At 43.3% G+C, this 27,542-nt stretch overlaps 1 long non-coding RNA gene across 1 annotated transcript in view; it reads left to right on the top strand.

Annotated features, from left to right (window-relative positions):
* The first annotated feature begins 4,124 nt into the window (after nt 1-4,124).
* The window catches only part of LOC114049263, an 88,341-nt gene continuing 64,923 nt past the window's right edge, over nt 4,125-27,542 (top strand). Inside the window, exons 1-2 of the long non-coding RNA XR_003569846.1 lie at nt 4,125-4,227; nt 4,360-4,611. This is a non-coding gene — a long non-coding RNA (uncharacterized LOC114049263). The remainder of the gene's footprint in view (nt 4,228-4,359; nt 4,612-27,542) is intronic.

Below are 27,542 nucleotides of genomic sequence, written 5' to 3' on the forward strand. Positions count from 1 at the left end.
GGAACTGAAAATTAAACCTGCTGTATTAGTAAAATGACTTTGTCCACTGGGAGTTCCTTACACCAAAGAAATCACAGATCCAATAAAAAAAACAAAACAAGAAAATGTCCTCAAAATATTTAAAGGTAGAGTCAATCTGGAAGAGTGAATTGAATTCCAGCCCTGAAGTTAGGAGGACTTATGTCCAAATCCTGCTTCTAATAAGTCCTCATAGTCTGCAAATCACTTAACCTCTCAGTATTTCAGGCAACCCTCTAAAACTATAAGTTGTGTATCTGCATTGGTAGAGGGTTTTCTCACTGGGATGAAACACCATTAAAATCACAGGTCCAGACCAAATATTTATACAGGGTTTTAAGGTTTGCTCTGTTTTGCATATATAATGTAATTTGATCCTCACAACAATCCAGTGAAGTAGGGTCGAGGGTGCTGTTATCCCAGTTTTACAGAAGAAGAAACTGAGGCTGAGAGAGATTAAGTAAGGACAAGGGCTGTTTCATTTTCACTTTTGTTATCCCCAGGACCTTGCATAGTACTGGCACATAGTAGACACTTAATAATTGCTTGTTGATTGATTTCGTAGAGTCACAAAGCTAATAAGTATCAGGATGTTTAACCAGAAATTCTTCTGCCTCCAAGTCAAACATACTTTAATAATAATTATGGATACCATTTATATAATGCTTTGTGTTTTATAAAATACTTTGTATATATTATCTCATTTGATCTCTGTGTAGCACCATCTCTGGGCTGTTCTTCCCAAATGAGCACTTGAAGTGGGTTGAGTTGGTTTCTTGGCGTAGGGTGACTATGCTTTCATACCAAGATTTTAGGGCAGCAGTTCTCAAAGTGCGGTCCAGGAACCACTGGGGGTCCCCAAGACCCTTTTGGGGTATCTGTGAAGTCAAAGCTATTTTTATAATAATACTAAGGCATTTAAATTTCTAATAAAGATCAATAGATATATCCCATGTAAAAAAAACTCTTGGGGTGGGGTCCTCAATAATTTTTTAAGAGTGTAAAGGGGTCCTAAGGTTAAAAAGTTTGAGAATCACTGTTATGGAGTGCTCTGTGGGCCGTGACTTCCCAAAACTATAATTGAAAAGCCCCTTGCCTCCTAGTGAACTTACCTTTAATAGATCAGCCAGTTGATACCATTAGTTCAAAGCAAAAACATTAACAAAGATGTCATAGAAGGGGGAGGAAAGGTAATAAACACTTAACAAGTGCCTACTATGTGCCAGGCATTGTGCTATGCCGATATTCTCTCATTGACCCTCACAATAGCTCTGTGATGTAGGTGCTATTTTATCCCCATTTTACAGTTTGAAGAAATTGAGGAAGACAGAGCTTAAGTGATTTGGCCAGGGTCACACAGCTAGTAAATGTCTGGGGCCAGGTTTGAACTCAAGTTATCCTGACTCCAGGCCCAGTACATACCTGTAAGAACTTCTAAATGTTTTGCCCTTAAACCTGAGGTGCACTCTCCTAGAGACACACATAGTACCCATGGGAAGAATGGGCACTAATTTAGGGTGTAGTAGTGAGGCGTACATATAGGGAACATATGGTACTAGTATTGAAGGGCTCATTATTTGTTTGATAAGCAATTTTTCCTGGACTGAAAAAAGTCTTTCTTTTCTCATGGAGAGCTCATACTGCTCTACCCTCCACACTGCTCTATCTTTGTTTGGGTGAGTTGCTCAGTTAGGCTCCCTGGCTCTGCCTCTTTCTGCAGCTTAACTCTCTTAACTGCTTAGCTCTCTTCTCAGCTGCCATAAGTCTCATTCCTTGAATGCTACTTCTCTGTGTCTATCCAGAGTGTTTATGCTTCTTTCTAGGACCTGCTTGATTCTCCAAATTTCTCCCTGCTGGTTGCAGTGTCTCCGACTGAGAAGGTACCTCCAAAGCTAGCCTACACGGCTGACTTTCACTACAAGTGAAAATTCTCTTCCTCCTTGCTGTTTTCTGATAAAGGTGCAAAGGAGTCACACTCTATAGATATGTTCCCTGACTCAAATGCTGAAATTGCTGTGTAGGGATGGCAGTTTTGTCTTTTTTTTTTCTATATTTCTTTTATTTTTATATCACCGGTATTTCCTGCTGCATCCTTCCTCCATTTTCTCTTTTTGTGGTAGCAAAGAATTGGAAACTGAGGGGATGCCCATCAATTGGGGAATGGCTGAACAAGTTATGTTATATGAATTTGATGGAATGCTATTGTGCTGTAAGAAAAGATGAAGGGAATAGTTTCAGTTTTATGATAAAGAATTTTAAAAAGAGGAAGAAAGAAAAAAAGATCTGCAGAACAAACTTTTAAAAAGTCTGATATATGCAGTATTCCACCTTTGGTGCCTCTATCCCTACAAAGAAGTGGAGGGATTTGTTATCTCATATCTCTCCTTGAGGGCCAAACTTGGTCATTGTAATTTTGCTCATTAAGTTATGATAGTTCCACTGTGTGTTTTTACTATGCATATTTTTTCATGGTTCTGCTTACTTGTTTTTTTCATCAGTTCATATAAGGCTTCCCCATGCTTTTCTCTATTCATCATACTTATCATTTCATATAGCACAGTAATATTCCATTCCACTCATGCACAATTTGTTTAGCCTTTCCCCAATCGATGGGCATCTACTTTATTTCCAGTTCTCTATTACCACAAAAAGTGCTGCTATTTTGGTGGCCAAGGAGCTTTTCTTTTTGTCATTGATTTTCTTGGGGGTACATGGCAGGCTTGCATTTGAAAGGCTGCTCGGACATGGCCAATCTTTGTTCTGCTTATTCAATCAGAAAACTTTTCATACTGCAAGGAGATGACAGTGTGTCTTTGTATTTCTTTAACATATTTAATACTTCATTACCTCTGTTATCTACCCCTTACTTTCTGTAATTACATCAACCAGCTGATGTGTGGGGAGAGAGGTTCCCAAATCCCTCACTCCCACTATACCTAAAACAAGCCTGTGATGTAAGAGGTATTATTATCTCCATTTTACAGATGAAGAAACTGAGGCTGATAGAGGTGGTGACTTGCCCCAGTGTCTAGTAAGCATTTGGTTTAATTTTTTTGGGGGGGGGCTAGGCAATGGGGTTAAGTGACTTGCCCAGGGTCACACAGCTAGTAAATGTTATGTGTCTAAGGCTGGATTTAAACTCAGGCCCTCCTGAATCCAGGGCCAGTGCTCTATCCACTGTGCCACCTTGCTGCCCCCTTGGTCTAATATTTGATCTCAGGTCTTCCTCACTACAAGTGCAGTGATTTAACATCTCTATCATTTACATTCCTTCATCTTTTCTACTAGGTCAGGGTGCTTCTCAAATATTATCAAAATTACTAAAGGAAATAGTGTAAAATATATCATTTGGGCTGCAAGAGACCTTAGAGATCACCTAGTCAACAACCTCATTTTACAAATGAAGAAACTGAGGCCCAGAGAGATGAATAGACTTGCCCAAAGTCATCCAGCTAATAAGTGGCAGAATCTGAATTCCAACCCAGGTCACATGACTTCAAGACCTCTTTCGTGGGGCACCTCTCAGCCTCCCTATTATTCAGGAAATACATAATATGAAAAGATGAGTGAGGGACAGTAGATGTAAGTCTTGAGTGTCCCATTGCTACCTAGTATACTGGAGTATTTAAAAAACAAAATAAAACCCAAAACTTGAGAAAGGCCTTCAGCTCATACTTCATGGAAGATTTATGGGAGGAAATTGTCAGAATCATACAGGATAAGAAAGCATGGGTAAGATGCAGTCTGCACTCCTGGGAGTCAGCACCCAGTTCTGTGAGTGTCACAGATCCATGCGGGTTGGGTAGGGAGAGGGGTGAAACACACACACACACACACACACACACACACACACACACAGAGAACAAGTTTATTCTCCCCTCAGGCCTTGCAGCTGGCTCCTGCCTTGGTCCCTCTTCCTCCAATTTCCCTTTCCTTTCTCAGTTCCCCTCCCTCCCAGGGAATGGGGGAGGGGTATGATGCTTGGCTCTGTGCTCCCTCCCCCTCCAACCCCCAGCATCCCCAGTTGAGGCTTAGGTCCTAATCCTCCCAACCTCGGACCAAAAAGACCTGGGCGGGGGGGTGGGGGATAAAAAGGTGGGGTTACCTAAGAGGAGAGACTCGTGCGCCCCCTCCCTCCTCTCTGGTTGTGGAGGCCTTCGGGTTATTCCCCGAAATCCAATCTTATCCGAAGGACCCTGGGAGGCTAGGGTGAGCAGAGCCCGGGGGCGGGGGATCCCCTCTGCCCTGGCTGGCTCTCTCACCCTTCCCCCCCACCCCCGCCCCCACCCGCCCCCAGCCCCGCTCCTCCCGCTCAGTTCCACTTGTGGTCTCCGCTGGCAGGGCAGGGACAGCTGCATTTCTCGCAGCGGGCCACTAGGAAGCTTGCCGGCGCCTCGCATTCTCCTCCCTCTCCCGCCCCAGTCGGAGCCAGAGCTGGAGCAGGAGCCCGGGATTGCACCTCGTTCCCCAGCGCCGCGTCCCAGCACCACCACCCCATCCCGCCCGTGGCTTTCCCGTGCCACGAGAGGCGGGACTCGCACTCCATCTAGGAGCAAGGGAGGAGAGTGGAGGAGCGCCCCTCGCTTGTCTTGGGTAAGCGCCCCCTCCTCCCCGCTTTTCTTTCCTCTTCCCCTCCCCAGGTTCGGCCCCTTCGCTGTCCTGCCACCCCCCCATCCCTTTCAGTGCCCAACCTGGGGCCCTGCCCCAGCCTGGGAGCTGTGGGGCGCGGATGGAACGTGGAGGCGGCGCGGGGATGAACGTAGCGTCGCGGATTGACTGCCAGTTCCTGTGGCCGTGGAACGTTCCCGGGAGCTCGCGCGGCTGGGAGCCGCGTGCCGGCAGCCCCCTCCCAGCAGCCCCATGCCCTTTCGCCTCGATCCCCTGTTGCCCGGTTCCAGCCCCAAATACCCAGGGATGTGTGTGTGTGTGTGTGTGTGTGTGTGTGTGTGTGCGTGCGTGTGTGTGTGTGTGTGTGTGTGTCTATGTATATTTGCATGGCCGGGTGGACGGACATAAGGGCGGGAGGGTGGTCGCGCGCAGGCAGCGCCGGGAAGGGAATAGAGGCCTCGATGGGGCCAGGGCCGTCTCCCCGCCCCCCTCGCCCTGTGCTCCCCGCTTTGTAGGGGCGCCCCGCACACACCCTCCTTCCTGCTTTCTTTAGGCCAGGGTAGAATCGGGGCGCCGGCTCAGTGGACCCGTAGAAAGGAGGGGCGTGCGATGGGGATTGAGTCTCCCCCATAGGGGAGGAGAGGGAAGGCTTCCTCTCTCCCTTGCTATAGGTCAGTTGAGCCCCTTCCCCCCACCCTCTCCCCAGGGAGGCAAATCTCTCCTCTGCCTGAGAAGGGAAAGTTCAGAGCTTCTGCCTCCTCCATGCTCTCTCTCTCTCTCCTATCTCATCAGCCTCTCATTATTCATCTTTCTGTCTTTCTGCTCCAGCTCTTTGGTGATTCGATTTTATTCAGGGTTCCCCCCCTTTTTCATTTTTCTCTCTTCTGCATTGTTGCTTTAAAAACTCTCCCCCACCTCTCAATATTCTGCCCATTTCTTTTTCTTTTTCTTAAAAAAAAAGCCACAGGAAACAAGCACCCCAAATGGAAAGGGGTGTAAAGGAATGTGAGGGTTCTTTTCTTTTTCTGGAGACGGGGGGGGGGGGGGGGTTTCCTGAATGATGTTTCAAGAGAGAAAGTAAGGTAAGATCCTGGAAAAACCTGTGTCCTCAGGTTCAGGAAGAGAAGTAACCGATATGGAATTCGAATCCAGGGCCCTCTCTGAGACGTTGGTATCCAGCTGAGCCATTGAGGATCCATTGACTGCTGCCTGCTTTGGCTCTTCAAGCTCCGGGAGCCAACAAAAGCAAAATCGTGGTGCCTGAATGAGCAGCATGCGATTCATTGCCTAGCTGCTTTCCCTGGAGGCAGGGGCAACGTTCACCAGATTGGGTGACCAGTTCCTCTCCTTTTCAGACAAACGATATCATCCTTTCTCCCCAGGATGGAGTTTATCAGGAAGCTGGGGAGTTATTTCACCCTCTTAAGTGGTCACCTTGGTCTTCTCCCCTCATGGAATGAGCAGACCAATATTTGGTCTACCATGTTGCCATGGGGTTTTCCTAAGGGAAATCCTGGCCTGTTTTTGTTTTGTCTGGGCAACAGGTCCAAGATGAAGGTACTTCTGGAAGAACCCAGGTCCCTTTGCCTTTCTAGCAGAGAGTAGAGTGTGGGGGTGGGGAGGAAAGGGGGGGCAGGCGAGGGTTCTGCCTTTTGCTGAGCAGGATTGCATGAGTATATAAGGCTAGCTGCTGGGAATGTGGAGATGAGACTAGAGGAACTTATTGTCCATTTAGCTGGTGGATTGTGAAAGGTTGCAGGTGAATACTCAAAGAAAGTTGTGTACATATTAGACCCTAGACTGTCAGGGATGGTTAAGATATGACTGCGTGGAGGCAAGGGAAATGGCAACATTACCATTGGATTGCCTTCTAGATTTTGTGGTTCAGCTCAGTCACTTGAAGGCAAATCTATCATAGAGAGTTTGCTTAATTGTGACACGTGAGCTAATGACCCCGTGGAAAGAGCTGGCATCTTGTCTCACACAGGGAAACTTTGTGTGTTACGTATGTGTGTGTGTGTGTGTGTGTGTGTGTGCGCGTGTGTGTGTGTTTTCTCTTGAACAGCTTTCTTCTCAACCCTGGGCTTCTGAAGAGGACTAGGTAGACAACGGAATGTTGACCAAATTCCCTGCCCTGGAAGTGGCTTGTGTAGCCATGACAGATGGCACCCCTCTCTGTATACCGTGACTTTCCTGTCTGTTCAGTGGGGTGGCTATGGGCACTCAGAAGGCTGTGAAATTATTGGAAGGGGGTGACTGGGGAGAGACTTGTCCATCTGCCACTGACTGTCCAAGAGAGCCAGCTCTGTCGCCTTTCAGAGTTTCATTTTCCTCATGTGGGAAATTGTGGTGAGGTCATTTCAGGGAGGAGGGTAGGTGATGACATCGAGTAATGTGTGCAAATGATTGGCAGGAAGCTTGTGAGAAAGAAGGAGGTTGTGAAGAGGGTTTGCCTGGAGGCAGGGGCTACTTGGGGTAGAGAGACTCTGGAGCAAAAGGAAGTTCCACATGGTGATCTAGTGGCTTCTGGGGGTGAATGGGCTAGGAGATAAAGGCCCTTCAGCACCCTGACCAGCCTGAAGAGTGAGTGAGCTGTCCTCTTCAGTTCTTATCTGTACCTCATGTACTCAGAGGCACGCTAGTGAACATGAACCTGTGTCTGGCTAGATTGCTGTTCTGGAATTTGACTTCCAGGAAGCAATACGTGTATCCGTAAGAGCCTTTGCTCAAGGCATCTGTCTGTGAGTTTCTACCCAGGTACTGAGCATCCCTCTCCATCCTCCACATTCCCCCCAGGGTGATTCTAGGTCACTTGGTCTTTGTAGTTAGTTCAGTACTGTGCTCATAAGAGAAGTTTCTGTTTGTTCATTCAGAATGCTTAGTAATCTTCCATTTTTGGTCCTTTAAATTTTTCTTTTTCTTTTTCTTTGTTATTTTTTGGACAGTGGCAAAAACATGTAAAGATATAGAATGGGGCTTTGGAGGAAGGAAACTGGGGGATAAGTTTTCACTTCTGCCAGTGACTTGAAGATGATTGAAGTTCCCTAAATCTCTTCTCTTCTTCTTCTCATACCTCAACTTCAAAGAGGAAATCAGAATCTTTTTGCTTCTCCTTCTATCTAGCTATTGCATGAGGATCATGGGTCAATGTGTGGGCAAGGAAACCTGAAGGAGATATCCAAAAGTTGAATACTGCTCTCAGTCTGTGTACAGAAGGGAAAAGTTTAACTGAGGGTCCCCCAAGGTGAATCTGAACTTTGAATATAGGGACTGCTCCTTTTTTTAATCTTTGCATCCTTAGCACCCAATACTGTGCCTTGCACATAACAAGTAATGTTTGCTGAATTGAGTTCTTCTGCTTTTTTCCTCAACATAATTAAAACTTCAATTTCTCTTCTCCTAGGGACCTCTCTGATTCTCTCTACAGATGGGAAGCTACACCACGGGGTTGGGGGGGGAATAAAAACCACTGCTGCTACTTTGTCACCAAACCCTATTCACACTTTCTAGGGGATTTCTCCCTTGGTCATGTTGCAACTGGAACTTAAAAGTCCTTTCAAACTCCCAGTTCTTCTTTTCCCAGAGGCGTTTGGTAGTGGTATTCTCATCTTTCACAGTGCTGTTTTCTTGCTGGTCTTTCTGCTCTTCCAAAGCATCCCATTCCATGCCCTTTCCAAACCTCCTTCAGTAAATTACACACCACTGACCTTTCAACTAGATACCTAGTTCACTGAAAGCATATATGTCCTTAAGTGCTGGCCCCAATGGTGTAGTGCTCCTTGTCAGTTCTCATGGTCCCAGGCACAGACTCCCTAGGATACTGCTAACTCTACCCCAAGTATGATTCTACCAAATTATATCTCTTTGCAGGAATCAGCCCCCCTTTTCTGCCACAAAATCAGTATCTGACTGACTGTTCCCTGCCCTCACCTTCCCCTTTTCAGACCCTCCTCTTCTATTTTTCTCTATAGACATTTGGAGATGTTAACAGAGAAAAGGGAAAGTCCTCCCTCGTGCCATCCCTCACATCACCATTTCCCGTCACCAGCTTCTAGAACAATCTCCAAGAGAAGGAAGAGGGCTAGCCACACTAAATCACTGCCAGCAACTTTCAGTCTCTTTTTGGATACCTCTACCCACAACCCCATATATTTTAAGATACATAGCCAGTTTCTCAGATATTCTGGACACTTATCCCCACAAGTTAGATGTTCTGTTTCAGTCACAAGACCCTCAGTTAAAATGAGCCCAGATAATTAAATAAATGGCATATACAGAGTAAATACAAGGTAATTTCAGGAGGCGGAGCACTGACAAACTAGAGAGATCAGGAAAGGCTTTATGTAGGAGCTGGCACCTTGAAGAGTTCTTTGGGTAAGGATGAAATGTATACCAATCCTTGGGGACCAGCTGGACAGGGACATGGAGACTGCTGTGAACTTGAAGAGCAACTAGTAGGTAGGCCAGTTTGGTTGGAATATAGAGTGCATGAAGGGGAGTAATTAGAAGTAAGACTGGAAAGATTGGATTCATTCATTTATTCATGGAAAGATGGGTGGGAGCCAGATTGTAAAGGGCTTTAAATGCCAGGCTGAGAATTTTGCATTTTATCCTAGAAGCAACAGTCAGCAAACATTTACTAAGATACTGCTTTGTGCCAGGAACTGTGCTAAGAGGAATACAGAGAAAGGCAAAAAATAATCCCTGCTCTCAAGTGCTGTGTAGGGGTGGAGGGAGGGGGAAAGGGGGGAGAGAGAGAGAGAGAGAGAGAGAGAGAGAGAGAGAAGACAGGAGAAGGAGGAAGGAAGGAAAGGAGAGAGAGAAAGAGGAAGGGATGGGAAGGGAGGGGGAGAAAGAGAGGGAGAAAAAGAGCAAGAGAGAAAGGGAGAGAATGAAAGAGAGAGGAAGGGAGAAAGGGAAGGGAGGAGAGGAAAGGACAAATTTGAGTTTTAGGAATTACAATTTGGCCTCTATAGGAGATGAATTAGAGAGGAGTTTGGAGGCAGGGGGAGCCAATTAGGAGGCTGGTGTAAGAGTGAAAGAAGGAGCAAGAAGGGAGGGGTTTGCTTTATTTTCTCAATCCTGTGACGGTACTGTTGGGCTGGGGTGTGAAGTGGAAGTGTGGTTACTTGCTTGATATACTTTGTGGTTTTTCATAGATCTAGAAACATTGTAGCCTCATGTAGCTTAGCCTGTATGTAGAAGGAATAGGAGGAATGGATTTACTTGCTGTTCACTTTCCCTCCCAAGGAATGCAGGGGAGGGAGCTTAGATTTAGGTTAGCTACAATGAAGACCTTCTAAGGGAAGGTGTGAGGCTGTCACAACAGGTGATTTATGTGAGATTGTGGGAAATGCCTATGAAGGGCTTTGGAAAGGAAGGGATTTGGCAGGGGAAATTTTCTTCTGCTTTAGGACAGGTGATTTCTTCTAGAGATAGTCATGGATCAGATCTCTTTCATTGACAGGACCCTAAGAGAGGATTCAGGGAATTTGAGAGCTGGGAGGGGTTTCATCTAGTTCAACTCCTTCATTTGACAGGAGGAAAAAGGAAAGGAAAGTGATTTGACCTCACCTAGTAAGTGGACATTTTTCAGACCAGGGCTTGAGTCTCCAGAATCCCAGTTCAGTGCTCGTTCCTCCAGAGCAGGGTAGTTAGACATGAGTCCATGGGCCATTGACATATTTAGCAAGACTTATGCTATTGATAGAAGATGGACAAGAATGTCCTGTCAGCATCTTAAATTTCCTAGTGAGGAGAGCCATAAGAAAACTGGAAAGTAGTTACTGAGAATGTGCTGTGAGTGATTTTAATGGAGAAGAAATAACTGGGAACCTGCTGATTCTTTCTTCTTGAGATTATTGTTATTATATACATTGGGGGGGGAGAGCAAATTGGCATTCCTGATTATTTTTTGCTTAGGCTAATAATAACACCAATTACTTTGCCTGAAAAGCTGAAGAACAGAAGGAATGAAAAGGAACCCTGTTGAAGGATCTTAGGAAAGCAGCTCAGTATTTAACAAATGAGCCCTGAATAATCCATGGTTTATAATTTGTTCATGGATCTTTAGGAGTGTTGATTGTATGTCCATCCATCCCAATTCTCGGTTCCATCATTGGCCTTTTGGTCCCTGGACAAAACATAAAGAATGTTTTTTTTTGGACTCGTGGAAAATATGCAGAAATAACTAGCTCTACACTGAGCCTGCTAAGATGGCCATGAAGAGCAAAGAAAGAAGAAACACATTCTATTCTCAGATGGAGAAGCTGATTAAAATTGAGCCAAATATGAACTGATGTTGATAATGAGTTGAAAACACAGGGCAGTGAACTTGGAGACCCAGGGTGAAACTAAATTGACTGGTGGAGAAATATGGAGAAAGGGCATCAGCGTTAAGCAAAAGAGCAACTGGAGGATAAGACATCCTCCTTTCTTTTCTCCTCTCCAGCCCTGTCAGCTTCAGTTCATTTGAAAATCATCTTGTTGTCATAGGATACTTAGTAAGACAGTTTCTGCCATTGTTTCCACTCTTACCTCCCCTTTTGGGGTTCATTTGCTTTCATCTATGGCCAGCAAGCTGGGTTGGAACTCACAGGGTTGAGAGGAAGCCTCTGCTTCAACAAAGACAGTTGTGGAGAGGTGATAAACTCTGAAATGAGTTCACTTTTTCTACTTTATGAAATGGACATTGATTTCAATTCAGGCTGTACCAGCAGAGGAGAGAGGAGGCAAGGAGAGGGGATGGGAGAAGGGAGTATTTTCTTTAACCATTGGCTTCTTCTTCTGAAAAGGGAGAAGAAAGTGGAAAGTGGAGGCAGTTCTGTGATATAGAGGAACAGAGTAGGAATGAATAGAGAGAACAGGTGTTTGGAAAGAAGTGATTGATCAGGTAGAATCCTCGATTATTGAGTCAGGAACATATAAGTTCCAATCCTATCTCAGACATTTAGCTGTGTGACCCTGGACAGATCATCCAACCTATCTGGGCTTCAGGTACCTCATCTCTAAAATGGAGGTAATAATATCACTTACCTCCCAGGGTTGTTGTGAGAATCAAATGATATAAACAAGTGTAAAGCATTTTGTAAACCTTTAAGTGACATATAAATGCTAATTGTTGTTGTTTTTATTATCCTTATTACTATACTTTGGAGATGAGGATGGAAGTTTTGTATGGAAAAGGTAAGCAGTAAATGTGTGTATATACCTAGAGGACTGCAAAAAAAAAAATAGACTGCCTGTCATCCTTTTCTTAAAACTCATTTGTAATGAGCCAATGGAGGTCACATGGAATTTAAAAAAAAAAACCATTAGGTTACCTAGGTGATAGGGACTTTTCAGCACAGGAAATTTGCTTGTATGGGAGAATGAGGACTGGAGTGAGGTAAAATGATATCATCTATGTTATCAGTTTTCTTTTCATCATTAGGCTTTGTAGGGCGTTTAATTTGCAATTAACTACTGGAAGAAAGAGTTTGGAGGAAACTAGCTGAAGATTGGCCTGTGAAATATTATCTACTAGTTAAGAAAACCTTTGGTACAGGGGGAAAGCAGGGTGGCCTGGACATCACGAGGCCTGGGTTATGGCACTAGTCCATTTGTTGACATTGTCTATCATTCTCTAGCTTGTAACATACCTATTTGGGTTGATATTATTGGGTGGGGGGTGGGGTGGGAAACTCAGTTAAATGACCTGTTCAGTCACACTGTGGATTAAGGTTAAATGTGAGATTTGAACCAAGGTCTTCCTGACTTCAATCTAGCACTCTATCCACTACATCATGCTGCTGCTTGTCTTGAGTGATGCAAGTGAATATTTAGTTTACAACATCATAGGTTTAGAGGTGAAAGAGGCCTATATTTACATTTACATGATAATTTTGTTGTATATTTGAAAGGAATAGCAAGTTGTATATAGTAGATTTGCAGTTTCATGTAAAATCATCTTTTTATTGTACTATGTTATGGAAATGCTTGTTTTATTCCAAAAATTAAAAATTAACTTAAGAAAAAAAAAGAAAAGAGACCTTAAGAGGTTATCTAGCCCAACCCTGTCTTTTCACAGATGAAGAAACTAAACTGACTTGCCCAATGCCACAAAGTACGAGAATCTGAATCCCTCTCTCCTGACATTCATTACTTTCCCTATTACACTCTGATAAATGTTTGGTGAGCTGAATTGGAGCAAAATTAAGAGATAGGTCTGACCATTCAGGCTTTTGCAGTCTAATTGAAGAAACAAGCCAGATGTGACAGGGCCAAGAAGAGTCACAAGACCACATGCTACAATTTCTGATAACTAATTTTTAAAAGATCAAGACAATATGAGTCACATCCTTAAGCAATAAATGATAATGTCATCTAAGAAAAACATGCTAAAAAGTTTGTGAAAATCACTCTTCAGTTTTAGGTTTCATGAAGTTGCCTCCTCTATAAAATAAAGGGGTGGTACCAGGTCAGAGGTTGTTAACATCAAGTCCACAGATAGGTCTCAGAGTGTCCATGAACTTAGATGGGGAAATTTACATCTTTATTTCAACACTATTGGTTTCTTTGGTAATCTTGTGTATTTTATGAATTCAAATGCACTATTCTTTGAAGGGGTCCATAGGCTTCACCAGACTGCCGAAGCGGTCCATGTCTCAAAAAAAGTTAAGAACCTCACACACTAGGAGAGCTCTGAGGTCCTTTCCAACCCTAATGTTATATAATTCTATAATATACATTCACAAGAACCTTTGCTGGATAAGTCACAGGCTAATCTACAGAATCCCAGAGTCAGTCATAGCTATCTGTCTAGTACAACTTTTTAAAAAGTCACCTCTATAGTATATCCAACCATCAACCTTGATGAGAATTTACTGCTTCCCAGATCATTCCACATCTGGAGAGCTATAATTGACACTGGGCAAATCTTTTAACTGCTCTTTGTCTCAGTTTCCTCAACTGTAAAATGAAGATAATAATAGCACCCACCTCCCAGCGTTGTCATGAGGATAAAATGAAGTATTTGTAAAGCACTTAGCACATTGCCTGGCATACAGTAGGTGCTTAATAAATGCTTCTTCCCTTCCTTCCTATAATTGTTAAGAAGTTTTTCCTCCTATCAAGCCTAAATTTGACTCTTTATACTTTGACTTATTTCTCCCAGTTCTGCCCATTGGGGCGAACTGACCTCCTTCAATCCCTTTTCCATGTGACAGACAGCTCTTTGGAGACTTGAAGATAGCTCTTGTAATTCCCCAGACTGTGAGCTCCTTGAGAGCAGGGGACTGTCTTTGGACCTTCTTTGTACACCTAAAGGTTAACACAGTGCTTAGCATCCAGTAACCCACCTAAGAAATGCTTGCTGACTTCACTAAGTTCTCCGTCCTCCAGTTAAACATCTGTGGTTCCTTCAGCCAATCGTTACATGACTTGAACTTAACCTTCATCATCCTTTTTTCCTTCTTCTGGACAGTTGCCAATTTATGATTGTCCTTGTTAAGATGTGGCACTTAAAAGTTGCCCTGGTGCTGCAGTTGCTGTCTGACCAGGGTCTGGTAGAGTGGAATGCACCCCCAGATCACTGAAGGTTTGTTGGTGGCTTCATCCCATTCTTGGCCTCATATTGAAGTTTTAGTCCTATAAAACTCCCCAGATCTTCTCTTCAGCAGTGCCTTCCCTATGTTCCTTATTTTTATAGATGAAGAAACTGATGTACGGATGGTTAGGTGAATACTTGAGATACATAGTTCACCCAGATTTTAGCAAGCATTTGATAGAGTCTCTCATGCAATTCATTTGGGAAAGATGAAGAGATGTGGGCTAGACAAATTACAATTCAATGAAACTTGGTTGAATGACTAAACCCAGAGAATAGTCACAGTTTTATGTTAGTTTGGAAGGAAGTCTCTGGTGGTGAGTGCTAGGGATCTGTGTTTTGTCTCTGTGCCAGTCAGCTTTCTTGTCAATGTCTCCAATAAAGGCAGAGATGGTAGACAAAGCAAATTTGCAGATAACAAACACAAAGCTGACAGGGATAGCAAAACACTAGATGATGGGGTCAGGATTCAAAAGTGTCTTGGCAAGCTAGAATATTAGGTCACATCACTTAAGATGAACTGTAATAAGAATAAATATAAGTTCTTATGTTTGGGTTAAAAAAAGTTTTGCAATCTTGAGATAAAATGGAGATAATAATAGCATCTATCTCCCCAGATTATTGTGAAGATCAAATGGGATAATATGTATAAAGTGCTCAGTATGGTGCCTGGCCCATAATATGTGCCTAATAAAAGTTTGTTTCCATCCTGTCATCTTCATCTGACTTAAAAAACAAGCCATGTGACAGTTTGGGAGCTATTGTTAATGAAACCTCAAGTTAGCAGCATTCTCTCAGTTCCTACAAGGCAGCGAGGACAGTCAGTTTGGAGGTAGTTTAGGTGTTTTACAAGGCAACAGGAGATGTTGGGAAATGAAAAGTTGACATGACATTTAATATGGCAGCTGGTCATGGCTTATTTTTAGGCAGAACATCTAGGGTGAATATTTTATAAATGTTTTCTTTCATCTCCACAAAACAAATAATACAGGCATATATTATATTGTTGTTGTTTTAGTTGTGTCCAACTCTTTGGGACCCCATTTTAAGTTTTCTTGGCAAAGATGCTGGAGTGCTTTGCCATTTCTTTCTCCAGCTCATTTTACAGATGAGGAAAATGAGGCAAACAGAGTTAAGTGACTTATCCAGCGTCACACAGCTAGTAAATGTCTGAGGCCATATTTAAACTCATGACGATGAGTCTTTCTAACCCTAAATATATTACATAGAATATAATAAATACATGCACAGAATATAATATTAAATATATAGTCACCTTCTTACATGAGGAGTTTCCTTATTCACTCCCCCACTGCCTTACATTTATGTATTTATTTTGTTTATGCTTATATGGGTATATCTCTCCTAAAAGAGTATAACCTTTTGGAAGGCAAGGATTGTTTCAGTCTTTGTCCTTGTAATTCTAGTACCTAACCTAGTTCCTGGAGCTTGGTAGGTGCTTGATTAATATTCCCTGATTAATTGCTTCATATAGACATATGATATAGGCATGGACTAGTAAAGCTGGAGAGGAATTTAGGGGTCATCTATTTCAAACTTTTCACTTTACAGATGAGGAAACTAAGTGATTTACCTAAGGTCTTCCAGCTAGTTAGTGACATGCTAGGGACCAGAATTTAGATTCCCCTCATGTCTAATTTGTTGTTCTTCATATTATACCATAAGAAGAGAATAGCTGAAATTAACATAGCACTTTAAGGTGTTTGAAGTGCTTTACATATGTTATCTGATTGGATCCTTGTAACCACCTTGGGAGGCAGGTGCTATTATTATCTCCATTTGACAGATGAGGAAACTGAGGCTCAGAGAGGTCAAGATCATACTACTAATAAATGTCTGAGGCAGGATTTGAACTCAGATTTTCCTGGTTCCAAGTTCAGCACTTTTTCTACTGTGTACTACCTAGCTGATGTCACTATACTTCAGGATTCTCAAATTCATCACCTAGTGGCCCATCAACCAATCATTGAAGTGCCTGCTTTATGCCAATCACTGTGCTAGGGCCATCTATCTGGTGATGAGCTTCTCTGGACTTATTTGGTTCAGATGGGTTCCATTGCTGAGGGCTTACCAGAAGACACACTTTCAGGAGAGACCTGCCAGGGCTTACACTGGGCTCTCATCATTTTCCAGAGCTCAGGCCTACTCCTTTCTCATGATTAGGCATTGGATCAGGACTTTAGTGGGGGTTGGGGGTGATGTTTCTTCAAATCATGGTCTTAAAATATATGAAAGATGTTTAAGAGTTCGTATAGCAATTCTCCATCTCTACCCAAGACAGAACAGGAATAAATGGCCTCTGCCTACAATCAATCAATCAAATTCATTAAACATACCCTTTATGTGCCAGGCACTGTACTAAATGATGAAGATACAAAAAGAGACAAAGGACAGACCCTGCCCTCAAGGAGCTTACAATCTAAAGGGGGAGACAACATGCAAACAAATATATACAAAGTAAACTATGTACAGGATAAATAGGAAATAATAGGGGAAAAGCCCTGGATTTAAGAGGGGTTGGAGAAGGCTTCCTGTAAAAGGCAGGGTTTTATTTGGGACTTAAAGGAAGCCAGGGAGGTCAGTAGTAAGAGTGGAGGAGGGAAAGCATCCCAGGCAAGGGAGACAGCCAGAAAGAATGCCCAGAGCTGAAAGCCAGATCGACTTGTCTATGGAACCACAAGGAACCCAGTGTCACTGGATCAAAGAATACATGTCAGAGAGTAAGCTGTGGAAAGACTGGAAAAGTGGAAGGGGGGTATGAAGGGTATGGTTATGAAGGGCCTGAAACACCAAGTAGAGCATTTTGTATTTGCTTCTGGAGGCAATAGGAAGCCACTGTGTGGGCAGGTGACGTGATCAGACCTGTGCTTTAGGCAAATCATTTTGGTGGCTGAATGGATGGATTGGAGTGGGAAGAGACTTGAGGCAGGCAGCAGACCCATCAGCAGGGTATAGTAGGAATCTGGGTACAGTTGGACCATCTTCAAAATGGTACTTATTGGCCAAATAATTTGTCTCCGTGAGCAATTACTTTATTGTATCTGGATGTCCTCTAACAGTCTAAATGTTTACATTTGCTGAAAATTTTGACTTTGTCGAGTGTTTGAAACAAGGAGCATTTTGCTTTAATCTTTTTCAGATTGAAAGTATCTTTTTCAGAGAGTCACAGTGGCAAAAACAGACATTTGGGTGTAATGAAAACATTTTTACAAATGTTTCCACAGGCTGGCTACTGATTATCAAGGCTGAAGATAGTGCAGACATCTACAAAAAAAAAAAAATTCTTGGCTGAATTCCACATGTAGTCAGGACATGCTTATGGAAACATATTTCAGAACATTTGCACTGACTGACCCTCTTCAAATGTGTGACAGCAGAAGCAGAGCCACGAAAAACAGCTTTTAAGTCTACAAGTGTTTTGCTGTTCAGTCGTATCCAACTCTTCATGACCCCATTTGGGGTTTTCTTGGCAAAGATACTGGAGTAGTTTCCTTCTCCAGCTCATTTTACAGATGAGGAAACTGAGGCAAAGAGTGTTAAGTGACTTGCCCAGGATCACACAGCTAGCAAGTTTCTGAGGTCAGATTTGAATTCATGAAGATAAGTCTTCCTGACTCTGGGCCTGGCACTCTATCCACTGTGCCACCTAGCTGCCCCCATAAGCATTTACTTAACACTTATTACATTATCTACATGACCCTATGTTTAAGTGTTTAGGATATAGAAGGAAAAAATGGAAAAATCCTTACCCTCAAGGAGCTTAGGCCAGGTTATTTGAGGAGAGAACTAGCAGCTGGGTAGATGAGGAAAGATGGAGGATTCTGAACACAGTGCTGAGGTAGGAGGGCATTTCAGGTCTAGGTTTTTGCTAATGGAATGGGGAGTTCATGGAGCAGTTTCTAATTGGTTTTGCTGGAAAGCAGAGTGTGTAAATGAGGATAATGGGAAATCAGGTTACAGAGGTAGGTTTGAGATAGATCGTGAAAGGCTTTAAACAGGCAGGCTGAGGAGTTTGCACTTTGTTCTTGAAGCAATAGGGAGCCTCTGTAGATTTTTGTGTCTGAAGGAGATTCTTTTTAGCATGTGTGTGGAGGACGAATTGATAAGGGGAGAGACTAGAAACAAGGAGACCAGTGATTATAGTGTTCCAGGTGAGAGGGTGTGAAGGGGGAAATCGAAAGGAGAGATGTAAGAGTTAGAATGAACTTAAAATTTTTAGCGGACATTGGGGGGTTTTGTTAGCCTATCCTTGTTTGTTTGATTTTGTGACTTCCCCAAGTCTCAGAATTGTTATTTTAGATCTATTTGACAAGGTATAGTGAAATAAAATTAATTTTGAGAATTCTGTACTATTTGCTTGAGACAAATGAAAGGTTCCCTAGGATATTCTAAAATTAGAGTTAGGAGTCATTGTGGTGGTGGTGGTGGGGTGGTGTGTGTATGTGTGTGTGTGTGTGTGTGTGTGTGTGTGTGTGTGTGTTTCCTAGAGACTCTACATCCTGTCGAGCTGAGCTGCTTTCATGGATGTTGTCTTTCCCAAAGGCTGGGGGAGGGATGATAAGAACTCTGGAGGTATTTTAAAAGTGAATACCACTTAAAGGGTGGGAAGAGATTGAGGGTGGGTGATGGGGATGTACATAAGATTATTTCATGGAACTATGTTGGGGAAATAGCCATTTTCCAATTGGGACTGAGTAGAGAACACAGTGAAATAGAAAGAAACTTGGTTGGTGCCTGGAAGTAGGAGATACACTTCCCTCATCCCTGCTTGTACAGGACCCAATTTTTAAACCGTTAATGAGCACTCTCCTGTTTTAGTTTTAGTAATTAGAGGAAACTGCCAAGTGAAGCAACTTCTGGAGCCAAGAAACAAAAAAGTGCATGAAGCACTTTTTGAAATTTTTTCTTCTTCTGTCACATCAAGGTTGGGGGATGGGGAGGAATGTAATGCGAAGCTGTTTCTATTTGACTGGGAAAAGCTTATGTGCCTCAGTGCCTCTCTCTGCTCTTCTGAGCTGGCTGACTTCACGAGAGGATGATTCATTCTGTTAGTTTTCATCTTGGAAAGGGAGAGAATGAGCTGGAATTAGACTGGAGCCAGACCCTTCAGGGCTTGACTCCTAGCATCAGAGACACCAGGTTCCCAAGGTCCAGGGTTGTTGCTATTTCTTCTAAGGGTAAGATCGTTCCAGATGCGTTAGTTGAGTAGCTTCTGGTCTTTTCTCCCTGAGCCCCTACACTGGACACCAATGAGCTTTTGTGACCACAAAGTCTCAAAGGGAACTTTACTTAAAATAACTAAAATGCATATATAACAAAGATTGCTTTGGAGGCAAATGCAAAAATTCACAAAAAACAGTAGGGACTGACAAGTGAGAACCATCAAGTACTTGCTCCTGTCACCAGTAATGCTTTGAAGGGGGTGCTGGTTGATTGTCATGAGCAGATCACCATCATTAACTCTGAGCAGGTAGCCAAGCCCAAACCACTAAAGCTCCTTTACCTGTTGACTTCAGCTGGTCCTATGCTGCTTGGTGCCCTCTTCCCTTTCTCACAATTTATACATCCTTTTTTATGTTCTTAACCTGAAAGTGCCCAGGCAGGAAGTAAAGATGGTTTGACTATTGCTGATGGTGATCTGGTCATGACAGTTAATAAGTTCACTTGTGGTTAACAAAAAGTACCAGATGTAATCTGGTCATGACAGCTAGCAAGTCTACTGACAGTACTCATTTATCAAAAGAGGGAGGTCCTATGGCACAGTGGAAAGAGCAGTGGGATCTAGAGTCAGAGACCTGGGTTCAAATTCTGCCTCTGATACCTACTGCCTTTATGACTTAAGAAAATTCACTTCTTCTTTCTGGGCCTCAGCATCCTCATATGGAAAATGAAGGGGGTTGGACTCTAAATGGCCTTTGAGTTTACCCTTCCAGCTCTAAATCTATTATCCTATGACCCTCATTTGTCACGTCAAGGAAAGATGCAAAGAGTACTGACTCAAGTCAAAGGTACTGGGTTCAAATCTCACCTCTGACACTACCCAAATGACCTTACTACTTGTGTGATGTGGGACAAATTACTTAACTTGCTTGGGCCTCATTTTTCTTAGCTATAAGAGGAGGGGGATGAACTAGATTGACTCTGACGTCCTTTCCTTGTCCAGATCCATAGTTACTATGGGTGTGCCTCCCTATTCCATGATGTATTTATCCAGGAATTTGAGGAGATTCTTTTTCTTGGAGTCCTTTATGACCTTTACAGTTGAAGATCTTAATCTGGGTTCTTACATGAAGTTGGGAGTCAGTACATTGAAGAAGCTTCCTGTGGATGCCTCCTGAAATGTGAGCCATGTCTTAGACCCTTCCCATTAAAAATGGTGTCTAGATCTACAGTGTCAAACAAATGGCCCATGTGCTGAATGCAGCTCATAAAACTTTGAGTGTGGCCCAAACCAGATGAAAATGTAATTGGGAACCACTTCTAGGTCTGTATCCCAAAGAGATCATAAAAATGGGAAAAGGATGCACATATACAAAAATATCTATAGCAACTCTTTTTGTGGTGGCCAAGAATTGGAAACTGAGGGGATGCCCATCAATTGGGGAATGGTCAAATAAGTTGTGGTATATGAATGCAATGGAATACTATTGTTCCATAAGAAATGATGAGCAGGCAGACTTCAGAAAAACTTGGAAAGTATGAACTGATGCCAAGTGAAGTGAGCAGAACCAGGAGAACATTGTACACAGTAACAGCAGCATTGTTCAATGACTAACTTTGATAGACTTTGTTCATCTGAGTATGCAAAGATCTAAGACAACTCCAAAAGACTCATGATGGAAAATGCTGTCCACATTCAGAGAAGGAACTATGGAGTCTGAATGTGGATTGAAGCATACTATTTGTTTTCTCTCTCTCTCTCTCTCTCTCTCTCTTTGTGTTCTTTCTCATGGTTCCTCCCATTGGTTCTAATTCTTCTTTGCAACATGACTAATGTGAAAATATGTTTAATATGAATGTATATGCAGAGCCTATATCAGATCGCACACCATCTTGTGGTAGGGGAGGTGAGGGAGGGGGAGAAAATTTGGAACTCAGTCTTATGGAAGTGAATGTTGACAGCTAAAAATAAATAAATTAATTTAAAATGTAATTGGGAAATATTTAACAAAATAAATAAAAATACAATAAAACACAGACAACATCACATTTTAGAACTAAGTAAAAATGTAGCCCACAGGAATCCTTATTTATGGTTTAATGGCCCCTCTTTCTATTTGATTTTGACACCATTGATCAAGTGACAGAATATCCTCCTTAGTCATTCTCTCTCTAAGCTCTCTCCTTGGCCTCACTGTATTTCTCTGTAGTTTCCCTTTGCCAGTCACCTCTACACAATTGCCATTATAGCCATGGGACTTGAAGCTGGATAAGATCTTAGAAAACATTTAGTCCAGTTCCCTCATTTTACTCAAGAGGAAACTGAAGCCCACAGAGGCTAAGTGTCTTGCCCAAGATTTGGACCCATATTCTCTGACTTCAGTGCTTTTTCTCTGATTCTATATTGCTTCCCCATGTTTTCTTTTTTGTTTTTTAGGCAATTGGGGTTAAGTGACTTGCCCAAGGTCACACAGCTAGTAAGGGGCCAAGTGTTTGGTCTGAGGCTGAATTTGAACTCAGGTCCTCCTGACTTCAGGGCCGGTGCTGTATCCACTGCGCCACCTAGCTGCCCCTGCTTCCCCATGTCTTCTGCCCCTCCCAAGACCCTTCCTGTTTGGAGAAGCCTTGGGGACATCTTCCTCCTCCCAGTCAATTAAAAATAAATTTTATTGATGCCTTTGGTTTTACATCAAGTCATTTATGAACATAGTGCTACCCTCCCTCCAATGGAATTTTCTTTCTTTCTTTCTTTTTTAACAAAGAATAAACAGTTAAAAAAGCAACTGATACTGTGACAAAATCTGACAATGTAGGCAATGTTTTATCTTTGTAGTCTCACATCTCTCTGGTACGAGGAAGGAGATTTATTTAATTCTCTGTCCTAGAGGACCAAGACTGGTTATTATAATTACTCAGTTTGATTTTCTTTACATAATTATAATTACCTGTATTTTTTTCCTGGTTCTGCCTCATTTCCTTTATCCTGCAACAGTTCACACAAGTCTTCTTGTATTTCTCTTAATTCCATATAGTTGTCATTTCCTAGAGCCAACATACGTAGTAATTTGAAGTAGGTGTCAGAGGTGGGATTTGAACCTAGGTCTCTGACTCTAGCTAGAGCCCATAGCTTTTTCCACTGTCCCATAGTGCCTCTCTCATTACTATGTTGAATGAAGGTCAACAGGTTTTTATTCTTGGCTTCAATTGATGTTTGGGATGTAGTAGATAAAGAACCCTCCTTAAAGGCAGTAAGACCTGAGTTCAAGTTTCACCTTGGCCCATACTGGCAAGTCACTTAACCTATGAGTGTTCTGGGCAACTCTCCAGGCAACAGAGATTCATAACCTTTTTCGCATATTGTGGACCCCTTCAGCAGTCTGGAGAAGCCTGTAGACAGACTCCTTCTTATAGTAAAAGTGAAAGTATCCATCATAGCAGGGATCAGAGAAGGGAGTTGGAAGGGCAGAAGGGAGCCTTAGTGGTTTGAGGATTTTCAGGCAGGAGCAAGACCAAGTGAAAGGCCATCTGTTGCAGGGAGAAGAAAGTTAGTTCCTTTTGAGATGAACAGTTGAGCTGTGTCATTCCTTGACTTCCCTGACCTCAGTTTCCTCATCTATGAAAGGAGGAGGTTGTGCTAGGTGGTGTCTTGAGATGGTGTCTTCAGCTCAGTGTCTGCGATCCTTTTATCTGCTGCTGCTTTGGTTTGGTTTTCTGTTTGTTTGGGTTTTTGCCATCATGTTCTTTACTCCTCTTTCCTCCGAGGCTGCTTGAAGCTTGCTTTCCCCCCCTTGTTCTCTGCCAAGGGAAACACTCTCCTGTGGCTGGGGGCCACTGCCAAGCCCAGGGCTTACTTGCCCCTACACCAGGATGCATTGAGTTGCTAAAGTGTCATTATCCTTGCTCCCTCCTGTTTTCACTTTGCCAAGTACTCTTTGTCCAGCCTGGGGTTGTTAGTTTTTTTGTTTTTGTTTTTTGCCACTGTTTCTTACATAATATTTTAGTCAGAGATAGGGCCTGTGGACAACAATGTAGCATATGAGGGCCCTCATATTACAGAGAGCTAAGGAACTTCCCTTGCCAATTTAGCTCTGAGTTGAATGGGCTTAGGTCTCCAAAGAAAGAGCATTTTGGTTTTCTCCTGAGACTCATTCAGTTGTAAGAAAGGAGACTTCTGGCTAAATCAGGTCATCTTTCCTCCTGGGGTGTGTGTGTGTGTGTGTGTGTGTGTGTGTGTGTGTGTGTTTTGAATGCTTCTAATGGGCATATATGAAGGGAGTGTTTGAGGACTAGCCGAGTCATTTTCAGGATTACTTTCTACCTTTGGTATCCACCTGATCACCCAACTCTTACCTGTGGCTCCAAGAAGCTGTAACATAGTGACCACATCCTGGTAAACTGTCTCAGTAGATGGGCTAAACCAGGTTAAGGGTAACCAACAGGCCTCAAACCTGTTGGTGATTTGGGGGATGTCTACCCCAAACATGTGAAGGTTTCTCCTGGTAGAATGGATGGATAAGAACAATTTATTCCTATGGCCATGAAGGCAAGCTGAAGCTGATGGTGTGGAGTGCTTAGAATTTAGTCAGTCATTGAAGAGGCCAAGGTCATTCGCTGCATCCTGGGCCATCTTTTGTTTGTTTGTTTGTTTTTTTGCAAGGCAATTGGGGTTAAGTGACTTGCCCAGGGTCGCACAGCTAGTAAGTATCAAGTATCTGGTCTGAGACCAGGATTTGAACTCAGGTCCTCCTGACTCCAAGGCCGGTGCTCTATCCACTGCATCACCTAGCTGCCCCTGATCCGGGGCCATCTTGCCAGTCTTCCTGACTTTTGTCTTGCCACTGGACTTAGATGACTCTGGGAGAGAGAATGAGGCTGATGATTTTGCACAGCTCTGCCTCACTTAAATCCAATTAATGCATGAGTCAAGACATCACCTGTGATGTCATTGGTCCTCTTCAGAAACAAGGATCAACAACAATTGTGTTAAGATCATGGGCCTGGGAGTTGGGAGACCTGATTTTTTGTCCTGGCTCTGTATGTGACATAAAACAAGTAAGTGTCTCACCTTTGGGCCTCATCTTATTCTGTCACCTCCTGAGTTTCTTTGAGGTGGGGGTTATGGCACAGCAGAATTTGTAGTCCAAAAGACTGATTTCCAATCCCGGCTTACTTTACTATCTGTGTAACCTTGGACAAGTCACTTTAAGGTTCTTGCCTCAGTTTCCTAATCTGTAAAATGAAGGAGTTATTCTAGATGATCTCTCAGGTCCCTTTGAGCTCTAAATTTATGATTCTATGATCCTCTGATTATCTGTCAAATATGGGATTGGTAATCAATATTTTCTCTAAAGGCTCCTTTCAGCCCAAATAGTCTATGATACTATGTATATTCTTATATGAAAGTTGTTCCTGTGTATGTGAATATTAGGGGCCTATCTAGGGCCGTAGCTACAGGATGAGTGGAAGTGTGTATGTATGGAGGGAGAAGAGGACAAAGGAAAAATTATGATGTGGCAATCCTAACCCCACTACCATGCCTGTGGAGGTAACATTCAGTTGAAGTTAACCTCAAGGGTAGCTTTGAAGGGAGAAAATGAGTCACAAAACGATTAGCTATCAGTTGAGGGCTGTGAGTCTCTAAGATTTTAGGGGACTAATGTTGGGTAGACAACTCTAGTCTCTTACATGAATGCATGAGTATATATGTATATACACATGGTATCCCAAAAGTCTTAACTGTACTAAGACTTTTGGAAGACCCTATGTATCTATACGATACACACACACACATATGCATACATACATATATATGTATATGTGTATTATGTATACACACATACACATGCTTGGTCAAGCTGCTGCCCCCCAGCCTCCAGGGCACTGTTCCTCCTTTTCATCAAGATAGAGGGAAGCAGTCCCCCCCCTCCACAACATATATACACAAAACAAAGGGCCGAGGTAATTGATCTGACCGGCCAGATCAGTGAGAAAAGTCAGGCATCCAATTCCAGAATTTTAGAGATTCACCCCAGAATCGAGTGTAAAGGGCACCAGGCCCTTTCTTGGAAGGTATTTGCAAGTCTGATTCTACAGCAGCCCTCAAGGCTTAGGGTAATGAAAGTGCTTCCTGTTGAAGAAACATGGAGAGGAGATGGGCGGATGAAAAATAAATAAATAAGCCCCTTCTGACCACAGAGCAATTTGCGGACTGAATTATTTAGAGAATGTGCTCGTTATCAGTTCTCTGGGGGGAGAGTGCAAGGTAGGAACATGCAGTTAGGAAGGCCTTTGAGTCTGTGTCTGAACATTTCCCCTAAAGTCTGGCTTGGCAAAGAATCTTCCCCAGGCATAGTGAAGGACTGGGGAGGGAGAGAGGAAGCTCTTAGCAGAAATGAGCTTGTGTACCGAAGAGCTCCCTTCCGCAAGGGAGCTGAACATTAGGGAATTGTCCTCCCCTCCTGAGCTGTTAGTGTTGAATTTGTGGCAGCAGGTTTCCTGTTGTCATTCTCCCCAGACTTGTCTGGCCTGGCCTGAGAGGTTAAGGCAGAGGTGGTGGATGAAAAGCCCTCTTTCCTCACTCCCTCTCTCCCTTGCTCAGGGTTTGTGCTTGATGGCTCACTGCTGGACTCTCCCGTAATGAATTACATAAATAAATAAATCCCATTAACAGCTGGCTCTGTGTTCTGCTCAGATTGTGCTACTGCCTGGCTGGAATGGTGGGGTGGGGAGCAGAGGGCTGAAATTTGGGTAGAGGGGAGCAGGGCTGCTCCTGAAAGGAAGCTAGGGCACTCCTTCAGTGGAGAAAGCATTGGGATATTTGCTTTGGAGACCCTTTTCCTAGCCCCAACTCTGGGATCTGCTCAGACTTTTCCCTCTCAGCAGCCTTGGCACAGTTCATGACTTTACAAACTGAGGGACAGCTTGGACTGAACTTGGGGGAATGCTGATCCAGTTCAGGCCCTGGATACTGGCTAGCATTCTAGCCACAGGATGCTAGAAAGCTCCTTGTTCCACCCTAGCTTCAAGAGTTTGGGGGACACAGGAGACTTCTATTTGGGGGGCATGGATAGATTTGTTTAGGGGAAGGGCTCAGCCTGGGGTACATGAACTGCCAAAAGGCCTAGTGAATAGATTTCAGGGCCTTGTGAACTTGGGGGAAAATTTCACTTTCTTTTCAATGTAACTGATTCCCTTTATAAGTCCTGTGTATTTTATTTAGTACACTTAAAAATGTCATTTTTGAGAAGGCGTCCATAGGTTTCACAAGACTGTCAAAGGGGGTCCATGACACACAAAAAAGGTTACCATTCCCTGGTTTAGGGGATGGAAACTGTTGGGACCTTTTCCCTTACTGACCCTGGCCAGGCCTGCCAGAGCCAAACTTGATCTGGGCGAGATTGGGGGTGGGGGAGGGTGGGGAGAGGGAAAGAAGCTTGTTTCCATGGCAATCCCTTCCCTTCCCTTCCCTTCTATAGGGGTAAACACTTTACTCTCAAAGGGGGCCTTGTCTCCCTGTGAGGACCTTTCAGTTCAAACTTGTTGGGCTTTTTCAAACTTGGATTTTGCTGGGTTGCTGGGAGGAGGAGGAGAGTTAGGAAGGGGCCTGGCTAGGACTGGGAAAAGTACTCTGAATTTGGGGGTAATTCCCTCCAAAGATGGGCCTCCTAGTCCAGCTCCAGCTAAAGGAGAAAAGAGGCTTAAGGATCAGGAATGTTTCATCTCCAAGCAACAGGGTTTGTTTTTTTTGTTAGGAGGGCAGGGCAGGAAGGAGGAGGGAAAGAAACAGCTTCCCCCCCCAACCCCCCCCACGCCCCATAAAGACATAAGCTACTTGACAAGTCCCAGTATGGAAAACTTTGGCTTCTGAGCAATTTCAAGACTGAAATCTAGAGAGAAACAGTGAAGTGTCTAAAACTGGGACTGGCTGAAATGACCTTTGAGGGGAGGAGAAGGGGGAATTGCTTCTTCAGTTGGTCATGAATTGCAAATAAGTCTCAATTTAAAAGGTAAATCTGCATCAAATTTGATGTTACCAAAGAGGGCAAAATCTTCCTTTTAATATGTCCAGCATTACCACTATAACGATAACCAGGAAGGAGAAGGACCCCCATTTTCCTGTACCTTAAGCCCTGCTCTTTGTAGGTTTTCC

This window comes from Vombatus ursinus, unplaced genomic scaffold, assembly GCF_900497805.2.
Source record: "Vombatus ursinus unplaced genomic scaffold, bare-nosed wombat genome assembly UNPS02014797.1, whole genome shotgun sequence".
Lineage (NCBI taxonomy): Eukaryota > Metazoa > Chordata > Mammalia > Diprotodontia > Vombatidae > Vombatus > Vombatus ursinus.